The following is a 10,244-nucleotide window of genomic DNA, read 5'->3' as shown; positions in this document are numbered from 1 at the left end:
GCTCGGATGGTTATGCCCTTTTCACCCCCGGGGGTCGGTCAGAACACATCAGGGAAGACGTGGTTCAGTTTTGATTGCTTTACTGAATTATTGGCAAAAAAAGAAATAATAATAACTATAAATGGAATACTCTCGGCAACACACCAAACATAAGTCATTGATCGAGACAACAAAATACATTTGCTGGTGACCGTTAGTCGCCGTGCCGCTGCGTAATGGCTACTCGTATGATGCAAGGCAAACTTAAAGGAGCGCGCCGGAGCTGTCAATCAAACGGTGCGCACACGAAGCAAACCGCGATCGGACAAACGGCACAACAGTGCACAGTAGTGAAGTGTAATTTGGAATTCCCTCTCTATTCCTGTAGGTGGCCTTAGAATGTCCACCTGGCGTCAGTGACACGATTCTATTCTATATTTGCTGGTCGGGGGGAGAATTCAGTTTCAGCAATGTGTGCAATCCTATAATAAGGTAAAGTGGCTGTTGTCGTCCATCACCAACAGCGCTGGTCAAGATCTCCTTTTTAGGACTGAAGTAAACTAGTAGATTGAAAACTACAGCTGTTACCCAAAGCCGTGACATCAGCTTCTTGTCAGGTATAAAAGCTACGGGCCTGACAAGAGGGGGGGTTCGTTCCAGCGGGGGTTCGTTCTAGCGCGGGCTCGCTCTAGCGCGGGCTCGCTCGCTCTCTCTTTTGGGGGAGGTTTTTTACATCCATGCCTTGGGCCACTCAACTTTTTGGAAAGACTTCACTCTGACATCGGTTGAATAAAATCTTTTCCCAATCAGCCGTGGTCCCTGAAGTGCTTATTTTTCTGGAAACAGCCACGGACCACCGAGTGTTTTTTGGAGACCAGCGAAGCAACTAAAACCATATACCACAGTAGTAACAATGAAATGTATATAAAGTTAAAGTCCCAATGATTGTCACACACACAACTGGGTGCGGTGAAATTTGTCTCTGCATTTAACTCACTTTGTGTCAAAGACGCACACGATCACAGCAACATACTCAGTCGATACTAGCAACCTTTAATTTACCGCTGCGCACAAGTGAAAATCGGTATCATGTCTCGACCCCGAATATAAGACGATCCCCACTTTTTCAGTCTTATTTTTCTATACTATTTTTTTTCCCTATGTACTTTATTGTTTTTTTTTTGCACTGTTGGGCACCTCCAATCTCGTTATACTATCTATAATGACAAATAAAAGGCATTCTCATTCTCATTCATTCTCTCAAAACCAGCAGAGGTACCAGAAGGAGAGCGGCAGGAGAAGAACAGCCAAGAACCCGGCCAAAGGGTGATCGCCAAGGCCGAAAGACTAGAAGCAGCTAGCTGGAAAAATAACAGCCCCCCACCAAGTCAACCTCCCACACACACTGAATCGCCCCTCACTGCCCCCACTTCCACGGAATCAGCTCTCATCGAACTTGCCTCCACTCAGATGGAATGAGGTCTCATCGAACTTGCCCCAACTCCCATGGAATCACCTCTCATCGAACTTGCCCCCACTCCCATGGAATCACCTCTCACCAAACTTGCCCCCACCCCCATGGAATCATCACTCATCAAGCTCACCCCCCACCGGCACGTGCAACTGAATATAAACTGACCAAGGAACTTTGTCATTGTTCTTTCTGAATGGCAATGTTCTGCTTGCGAGCATTGTGGGACGAAAAGCCCAGCGCTGTATTATACTTTTCCTGATAACAGAGCTTTGTTAACAAGAATTTTGATTGAACTCAACCAACCTGTGTAAGTTTAATTTTTGTTTTGGTCTCTTATTCTTTTCCTATGACTGAAGAAAGAAAACAAGCATGCAGTGAGTGAATTGGATAACAGGTGATTGGCTCTAGGCCTTGCCAAGAAGCACGGGTAGGGCACTTCCAAAGTTGTGGACCAAATTCAACATAACCTTAGGCAAAAGTATCACCATTTCGGGACGCAAAAACATTTTTTTTTTAAAGTTTATATAAAAAAAAATATTAACAGAAAAGAAAAACCTTTCCATTGAACACATTTTGTTACACAGAACATAAGTGACCAAAAATGAAGTGGTGCATTGTCATACCACAAAATTACATAGAACACTTTCAACTGTTTTCTTTTAACTGTTTTTATTGGGGAAAAAAAGCTTCATATTGCACTTGTGCTGAAATTATTTAACATTTATTTAAACAGTTATATTCTTCAATATATTTTAAACAAGTGAAGTGAATTTTGAACTTTATGCGTATCTGTATGTTGCACTAGATGATCCACTAGTAGCAGTAAGACTATCAAACTATATTTGCTGTACAGAGAAGCTTTAGTTTCAGTAGTGTATAAGTACTTAGTAGAAGATAGAAGGGCCAGTTGTCCGTGACCAGGGAGAATTCAGTTCCAGCAATGTGTGCAATCCTATAATAAGGTAAAGTGGCTGTTGTCGTCCATCACCAACAGCGCTGGTCAAGATCTCCTTTTTAGGACTGAAGTAAACTAGTAGATTGAAAACTACAGCTGTTACCCAAAGCCGTGACATCAGCTTCTTGTCAGGTATAAAAGCTACGGGCCTGACAAGAGGGGGGTCTCTCGTTCCAGCGGGCGCTCGTTCCAGGGGGGGCTCGCTCTAGCGCGGGCTCGCTCTCGCTCGCTCTCTCTTTTGGGGGAGGCTTTTTTACATCCATGCCTGGGGCCACTCAACTTTTTGGAAAGACTTCACTCTGACATCGGTTGACTAAAATCTTTTCCCAATCAGCCGTGGGTCTCTGAAGTGCTCATTCGTCGGGAAACAGCCACCGATCACCGAGTGTTTTTTGGAGACCAGCGAAGCAGCAAAAAACATATACCACACAAGAAAATAAAGCTTCATAGTACATTACAATAAATAAATAAATAAATAAATAAATAAATAAATAAATAAATAAATAAATGCATACTTAGGTGATTTTAAAGTGCAAGAGTTATCTTGCAAATGTCTGCTCAATTGTTGGCTGTTCTAAAGCTTTGGATGTGGCTCCACTGTGAGGGTGCGAGGCTTTGCCCTGCAATAAAAACAAAAAATATTTGATGAAATAAATGTGTAATTGTAGTGCAGTAATCTCTCTCTACTTCGTGGTTCACCAATCGTGGAATCTGTGCATCGCGGATTTTTATGAAAACAAATATTGCGGATATATTCGGTGCATCGCGTCTTTTTGCGTCACTTGGAGCTTGGTCTGTCTATATGACTTCACAGCAAACTATTGGCCGGTAGGAGACCAATGGGAACATGTTGATCTGTATCCTTCCCTATGATTGGCCTAGAGCTATAAGAGCTGGCTTTATCTCAATCTCCTAATACGTATCCACTACTCCACTTTGTTTGTGTCAGCAGAATCAGCAGCATCTCTGATTCGTGCTTCGTTTTGCTGTCACAAACAAAGCAGAACAACCAAATGCAACAAGGGCTCTTTATTTGGGAGAGTTTAAAGGAAACAAGGAGGGCTGAAATGCCGGCAGAGCAGGACTACGAGGTAAGCTGACGAGCCGGTCAGCTAGCTCGCGTCGTGCGTCATTAAAGCAGAAGGGCATAGCAAGCGTTTTAAAGCTATTTAAAAAGTATTTAAACATACATTAACGTGTTTAAAAGTATAATAAAGTGTTCAAAAATAAAATTATAATAGTCTTATGCGGATACCTATGCGCTGCTAGGCTGCGGGGGCGCGTCAGCCGGTCAGCACAGCAAGAGCAGAGCGGAGCCGTGACACCTTTACACTTTAAAGAGTTTAAAAAAGTGTTTAAAATACAATAACGTATTTAAAAGTACAATAGTGTATAAAAATAAAATTATAAAAGTCTTGTGCGGATGCCCTTGTGCTGGGCCGCAGGGGCGCGTCAGCCGGCCAGCACGCAAGAGCAGAGAGGAGCCAGACACGTTCACACTTCAGGAAAGGTTCATAAAAGTCTCATGTGGATATTGTAACAATATCCATCCATCCATCCATCTTCTTCCGCTTATCCGGGGTCGGGTCGCGGGGGCAGCAGCTTTAGGAGGGACTCCCAGACTTCCCTCTCCCCAGCCACTTCATCCAGCTCATCCCGGGGGATCCCAAGGCGTTCCCAGGCCAGCTGAGAGACATAGTCTCTCCAGCGCGTCCTGGGTCGTCCCCGGGGTCTCCTACCGGTGGGACATGCCCGGAACACCTCCCCAGGGAGGCGTCCAGGAGGCATCCTGATAAGATGCCCGAGCCACCTCATCTGGCTCCTCTCAACGTGGAGGAGTAGCGACTCTACTCCGAGTCTCTCCCGGATGACCGAGCTTCTCACCCTATCTCTAAGGGAGAGCCCGGACATCCTGCGGAGAAAACTCATTTCGGCCGCTTGTATCCGAGATCTCGTTCTTTCGGTCACGACCCATAGCTCGTGACCATAGGTGAGGGTAGGAGCGTAAATCGACCGGTAAATTGAGAGCTTTGCCTTTTGGCTCAGCTCTCTCTTCACCACAACGGACCGGTACAGGGTCCGCATTACTGCCGACGCTGCACCGATCCGCCTGTCGATCTCACGCTCCATCCTCCCCTCACTCGTGAACAAGACTCCAAGATACTTGAACTCCTCCACTTGGGGCAGGATCTCATCCCCGATCCGGAGAGGGCATTCCACCCTTTTCCGATCGAGGACCATGGACTCAGATTTGGCGGTGCTGACCCTCATCCCGACCGCTTCACACTCGGCTGCGAATCGTTCCAGCGAGAGCTGGAGATCACGGCCTGAAGAAGCCAACAGCACCACGTCATCTGCAAAAAGCAGAGACCCGATGCTGAGGTCCCCAAACCGGACCCCCTCAACACCTCGGCTGCGCCTAGAAATTCTGTCCATAAAAATTATGAACAGAATCGGTGACAAAAGGCAGCCTTGGCGGAGTCCAACCCTCACTGGGAACGAATCCGTCTTACTGCCGGAAATGCGGACCAGACTCTGGCATCGGTGATACAGGGACCGAACCGCCCTTATCAGTTGGCTCGGCACCCCGTACTCCCGAAGCACTCTCCACAGAACCTCCCGAGGGACACGGTCGAACGCCTTCTCCAAGTCCACAAAACACATGTGGACTGGTTGGGCGAACTCCCATGCACCCTCGAGGATCCTGCCGAGGGTGTAGAGCTGGTCCACTGTTCCACGGCCAGGACGAAAGCCACACTGCTCCTCCTGAATCCGAGGTTCGACCTCCCGACGGACCCTCCTCTCCAGCACCCCTGAATAGACCTTACCAGGGAGGCTGAGGAGTGTGATTCCCCTGTAATTGGAACACACCCTCCGGTCCCCCTTCTTAAAGAGGGGAACCACCACCCCAGTCTGCCAATCCAGAGGCACTGTCCCCGATGTCCACGCAACGTTGTAGAGGCGTGTCAGCCATGACAGCCCCACAACATCCAGAGCCTTTAAGAACTCCGGGCGGATCTCATCCACCCCCGGGGCCTTGCCACCGAGGAGTTTTTTGACTACCTCAGTGACTTCGACCCCAGAGATTGGAGAATCCGCCTCAGAGTCTCCAGGCCCTGCTTCCTCAATGGAAGGCGTGTAGGTGGAATTGAGGAGGTCTTCGAAGTATTCTCCCCACCGACTCACGACGTCCCGAGTCGAGGTCAGCAGCACGCCATCCCCACTGTAAACAGTGTTGACGTTGCACTGCTTCCCCCTCCTGAGACGCCGGATGGTGGACCAGAATTTCCTCGAAGCCGTCCGAAAGTCATTCTCCATGGCCTCACCGAACTCCTCCCACGCCCGGGTTTTTGCCTCAGCAACCGCCGAAGCCGCGTTCCGCTTGGCCATCCGGTACCTGTCAGCTGCCTCCGGAGTCCCGCAGGCCAAAACGGCCCGATAGGACTCCTTCTTCAGCTTGACGGCATCCCTTACCGCCGTTGTCCACCAGCGGGTTCGGGGATTGCCGCCACGACAGGCACCAACGACCTTACGGCCACAGCTCCGGTCGGCCGCCTCAACAATGGAGGCGCGGAACATGGTCCACTCAGACTCAATGTCCCCCGCCTCCCCCGGGACGTGGGAAAAGCTCTGCCGGAGGTGGGAGTTGAAGCTCTTCCTGACAGGAGATTCTGCCAGACGTTCCCAGCAGACCCTCACAGAGCGTTTGGGTCTGCCAGGTCGGACCGGCATCTTCCCCCACCATCGGAGCCAACCCACCACCAGGTGGTGATCAGTTGACAGCTCCGCCCCTCTCTTCACCCGAGTGTCCAAAACATGCGGCCGCAAATCCGATGACACGACTACAAAGTCGATCATCGAACTGCGGCCTAGGGTGTCCTGGTGCCAAGTGCACACATGGACACCCTTATGTTTGAACATGGTGTTCATTATTGAAAATCCGTGTCGAGCACAGAAGTCCAACAATAGAACACCGCTCGGGTTCAGATCAGGGGGGCCGTTCCTCCCAATCACGCCCTTCCAGGTCTCACTGTCATTGCCCACGTGAGCATTGAAGTCACCCAGTAGAACGATGGAGTCCCCAGAAGGAGCGCTCTCCAGCACTTCTTCCAGGGACCCCAAGAAGGGTGGGTACTCTGAGCTGCTGTTTGGTGCATAGACACAAACAACAGTCAGGACCCGTCCCCCCACCCGAAGGCGGAGGGAGGCTACCCTCTCGTTCACCGGGGTGAACCCCAATGTGCAGGCGCCCAGCCGGGGGGCAATAAGTATACCCACACCTGCTCGACGCCTCTCACCGTGGGCAACTCCAGAGTGGAAGAGAGTCCAGCCCCTCTCGAGAGGGCTTGTACCGGAACCCAAACTGTGTGTGGAGGCTAGTCCGACTATATCTAGTCGGAATCGTTCTGCCTCGCACACCAGCTCGGGCTCCTTTCCAGCCAGAGAGGTGACATTCCATGTCCCAAGAGCCAGCTTCTGCAGCCGGGGATCAGACCGCCAAGGTCCCTGCCTTTGGCTGCCGCCCAGCTCACATTGCACCCGACCCCTTCGGCCCCTCCCACAGGTGGTGAGCCCATGGGAAGGGGGACCCACGTTTCCATTTCGGGCTATGCCCGGCCGGGCCCCATGGGCGAAGGCCCGGCCACCAGACGCTCGCCTTCGAGCCCCGCCTCCAGGCCTGGCTCCAGAGGGGGGCCCCGGTGACCCGCGTCCGGGCGAGGGAAAACAAAGTCCATTTATGGTTTTCATCATAAGGGGCTTGGGTGAGCCGTGCTTTGTCTGACCCCTCACCTAGGACCCGTTTGCCATGGGTGACCCTACCAGGGGCATGGAGCCCCCGACAACATGGCTCCTAGGATCATAGGGGCACGCAAACCCCTCCACCACGATAAGGTGACGACTCGCGGAGGGGCGAGTTAGAAAACAAATAAGTGTTGATATATTGTAACAATATATCAACACTTATTTGTTTTCTTATTTATTTAAATAAATAAGAATGTTGCTGAAAGTCAGTTTGACTTTAAAATTTTTACAAAAGTGCTTAAAAATACAAAAAAGTTTAAAAAACAATAAAGTGTATAAAACTACAGTAAAGGTTCATAAAAGTCTCGTGCGGATATTATAACAATTTATTTTCTCTTTTTCATTTTTCTTTATTTTCTCATTTATGTAAATAATGTTTATGAAAATCTGTGTGACTTTAAAATGTTTACAATCGTGTTTTGAATACAAAAAAAAGCACGTAAAAGTACAATACAGTGTTAAAAATACAATAAAGGTTCATAAAAGTCTTTTATGGATATTGTAACAAAATATTTTCTCTACATCGTGGATTTCCACGAATGGTCTTGGAACCAATTATCCGCGATAAATGAGGGATTACTGTATATATGCTGTATCTATATGTATGTATATTCCAGTTAATTTGAAGGAACAAACTTTAGAACTACGTATGTTTGTGCACTACAGACACACACAAATTGTTACAAGCTATTTTTGCTTTGATATCCAAATGTGCCACATGGCGCCAGGTTGTACAAGCCACTGGTGATTTTAAAGTTAGACACAACATAATCATAGTGTATAAACTTAACTGATCTGAATGTGGCATTTTGCCCAGTTTTGTTGATTAAAAAACAATATGTAAAGGGAAAAACGAGAGGGATAATGTTCTCTCTAGCGTTATTAAAAACATGCAATTGTTACTTTATCAGTCTATTCATAATATATTTTTCACAAATACTGTACAACTAAAATTGAAGTTACCTTCAATTCTGAGTAGAAACATGGGTGATGTTCCCGGAGAGAACACATCATGTTTGAGGTCTTTCACTTTTCTGAGACATTTTCTACAAATAGGAATCCATCTTCTTCAATGCCGTAGTCCTCAGTCTTCTGTAGCCGTAAAAATCCCACACAGACAATTTAGTTCTATTGGCAGGGGGGAAAAGTTGTGTTGGCGCTTCTCTGCCACCTGCAGCAGCCATGCTTTCTGTGTGAACCAGCGAAGGCGGGGGAGGGAGCGCTGCACTTTAAGATGAGAAAGTAGCTCCATCAAAACCAATTTCATGGTTATCATACCGTGGCTATTTAATCCAATGGTATTTTTTAATACCGTGGTATTTCGTGAAACTGTTTATTGTCCCATGCCTACCCGAAAGGAACGGACTTGGTGAGCCCTGCTTTAGAAAATCACTCTCTTGTTTTGTAACACTTGAGAAAATAAAGAAAAAATTAAATGTCCATACCACGGGAAATCTTGAGTGAGACAAAGGCAGAATAAAATATATGTAGGCATTGATGCTTCTGGTAGGATGAACATTTTCTGGGTAAGGAACAAGACAAAGCATGGCTCTGAACCCACTATGATGACTAACAAATCGTTTTTACCCCCTCACCGAAAGTCATCAGGATACCCCTCTGTAACCAAGCTCGGTGGTTGAGATTGATGTGACCTACTGGTGGTGAGCACCAACCTCAAGAGAAAACGTGGGTTCCCCTCACCTTGGGCTTACCATCTTAGTGTAGGTTTTCTACATTCCTATTTTGTACTCTCAGTATTGTGATTTTGCTTTTTACCGTGATTGTGTTGGCTTTTTCAAGCCACAGTCTTTCACTCTCAGAGCCAACAGAGCACAGAGGCATCAGCCGACAAGAGTACAGAGGCATCTCAGCCTTTTCCGATGGAGGACCACAGCCAAATGTGAGGCTGTGGTGTTTTGTCGGATAAGGGTGGAGTGCCTTCTTTTGGCCAGGATGAAATCCACCTGAGTTTAAAAAGTCATGGAAGTATATATGTACATATGCAACATCAACACTTACGTTTTTATGGTATCAATTTCAGCAGGGCACCACCCTTTGAGTTCACATGTCTTGATAGTAGCTTTGAAAGCAACACATCTCCCTGTAAGAATTCCTGAGCAATGAAAGAATATACACTTCTGCAATTTAGTTTTGTGCACTTTGCCTTGCATGTGTAAATTAATTGTGAGATTGATATGAATTATCTTGCACAAAGAGATCATAAACTCACCATAACTTCCTGGCTTGTTAACAAGGCGTGTACAGTTGCTGTCATGGGTACAAATATATTTATCTTCACTCTACAAAACATAGAATGAATGAACATGAATGTATGGATAAATTAACAATATATCAATAAATCTCGACAGCAAAGAAATATAGTTCAGATACAGGTTTGAATCAGGAGTGAACATTTCTGAGTGCAATTACCATACGAGGGTTCTTCTTTACAGTTGCTTGAATTTTAATTTGTTTAATTAGTCCAGATTGAAATCCTGCTGGTCTTGCTTTCAGGATTTCTTTGGGTTATACCTGTTTTTTCAAACAAAAAATTGCGCGTCACATAAGATTCTTTTGATTTTATTTTGTTTATTTTGGCAAGTACATAAAGACTTATTACACTTATTACAGATTCATTTCACATTTGTTTGACATGACTTGTCAAAAAGGAAAATAAAAGGAAAGCAGGAGGAAGCAATTCTGCTTATCGAGTCCAGTCCCGATTACAACCAAGATTTCACTACCAGATACACAATCTAAATTAATGTAAATAGAATAAATGAAATTTTTGAAAAAAGTGCAACCCTTATACCACCATAAACCATAAAGAGAAAAGTAACAAAAGAAAAACATATATTTGACCAGTATAACATGATTTGAATATAGTGGTAACAAATAAACTGGAAGTTTGCATAAAAGTTGAAAACAAAGGAAAGCAGAAATTTGACCAGTATAACATATGATTTGAATACAGCAATACCTATGTTAACTGGAAGTTTGAATAACAATTCGTATTAATTGTTTTGAATATAG

The 10,244-nt window shown here is 46.2% G+C and overlaps 1 protein-coding gene across 2 annotated transcripts in view; it reads right to left on the bottom strand.

Moving 5' to 3' along the window:
• Window positions 1-10,244, bottom strand: part of LOC148398579 (P2X purinoceptor 3-like) — a 94,663-nt gene that overhangs the window by 57,985 nt on the left and 26,434 nt on the right. Inside the window, exons 4-7 of one of the 2 annotated variants that reach the window (XR_015858267.1) lie at window positions 9,642-9,743; window positions 9,442-9,511; window positions 9,231-9,324; window positions 2,924-3,028 (exon numbers count right to left, since the gene is read on the bottom strand). The gene's annotated coding sequence lies outside the window, so the exon portion shown is untranslated. The remainder of the gene's footprint in view (window positions 1-2,923; window positions 3,029-9,230; window positions 9,325-9,441; window positions 9,512-9,641; window positions 9,744-10,244) is intronic. The other variant, XM_088374874.1, reaches the window with a different exon arrangement.

Source organism: Syngnathus floridae, chromosome 4 (assembly GCF_059516105.1).
Source record: "Syngnathus floridae isolate MCC-2025c chromosome 4, RoL_Sflo_1.0, whole genome shotgun sequence".
NCBI lineage: Eukaryota > Metazoa > Chordata > Actinopteri > Syngnathiformes > Syngnathidae > Syngnathus > Syngnathus floridae.
The sequence above is the reverse complement of the archived record's forward strand: the minus strand, read 5'-3'. Positions and strand labels throughout refer to the sequence as shown.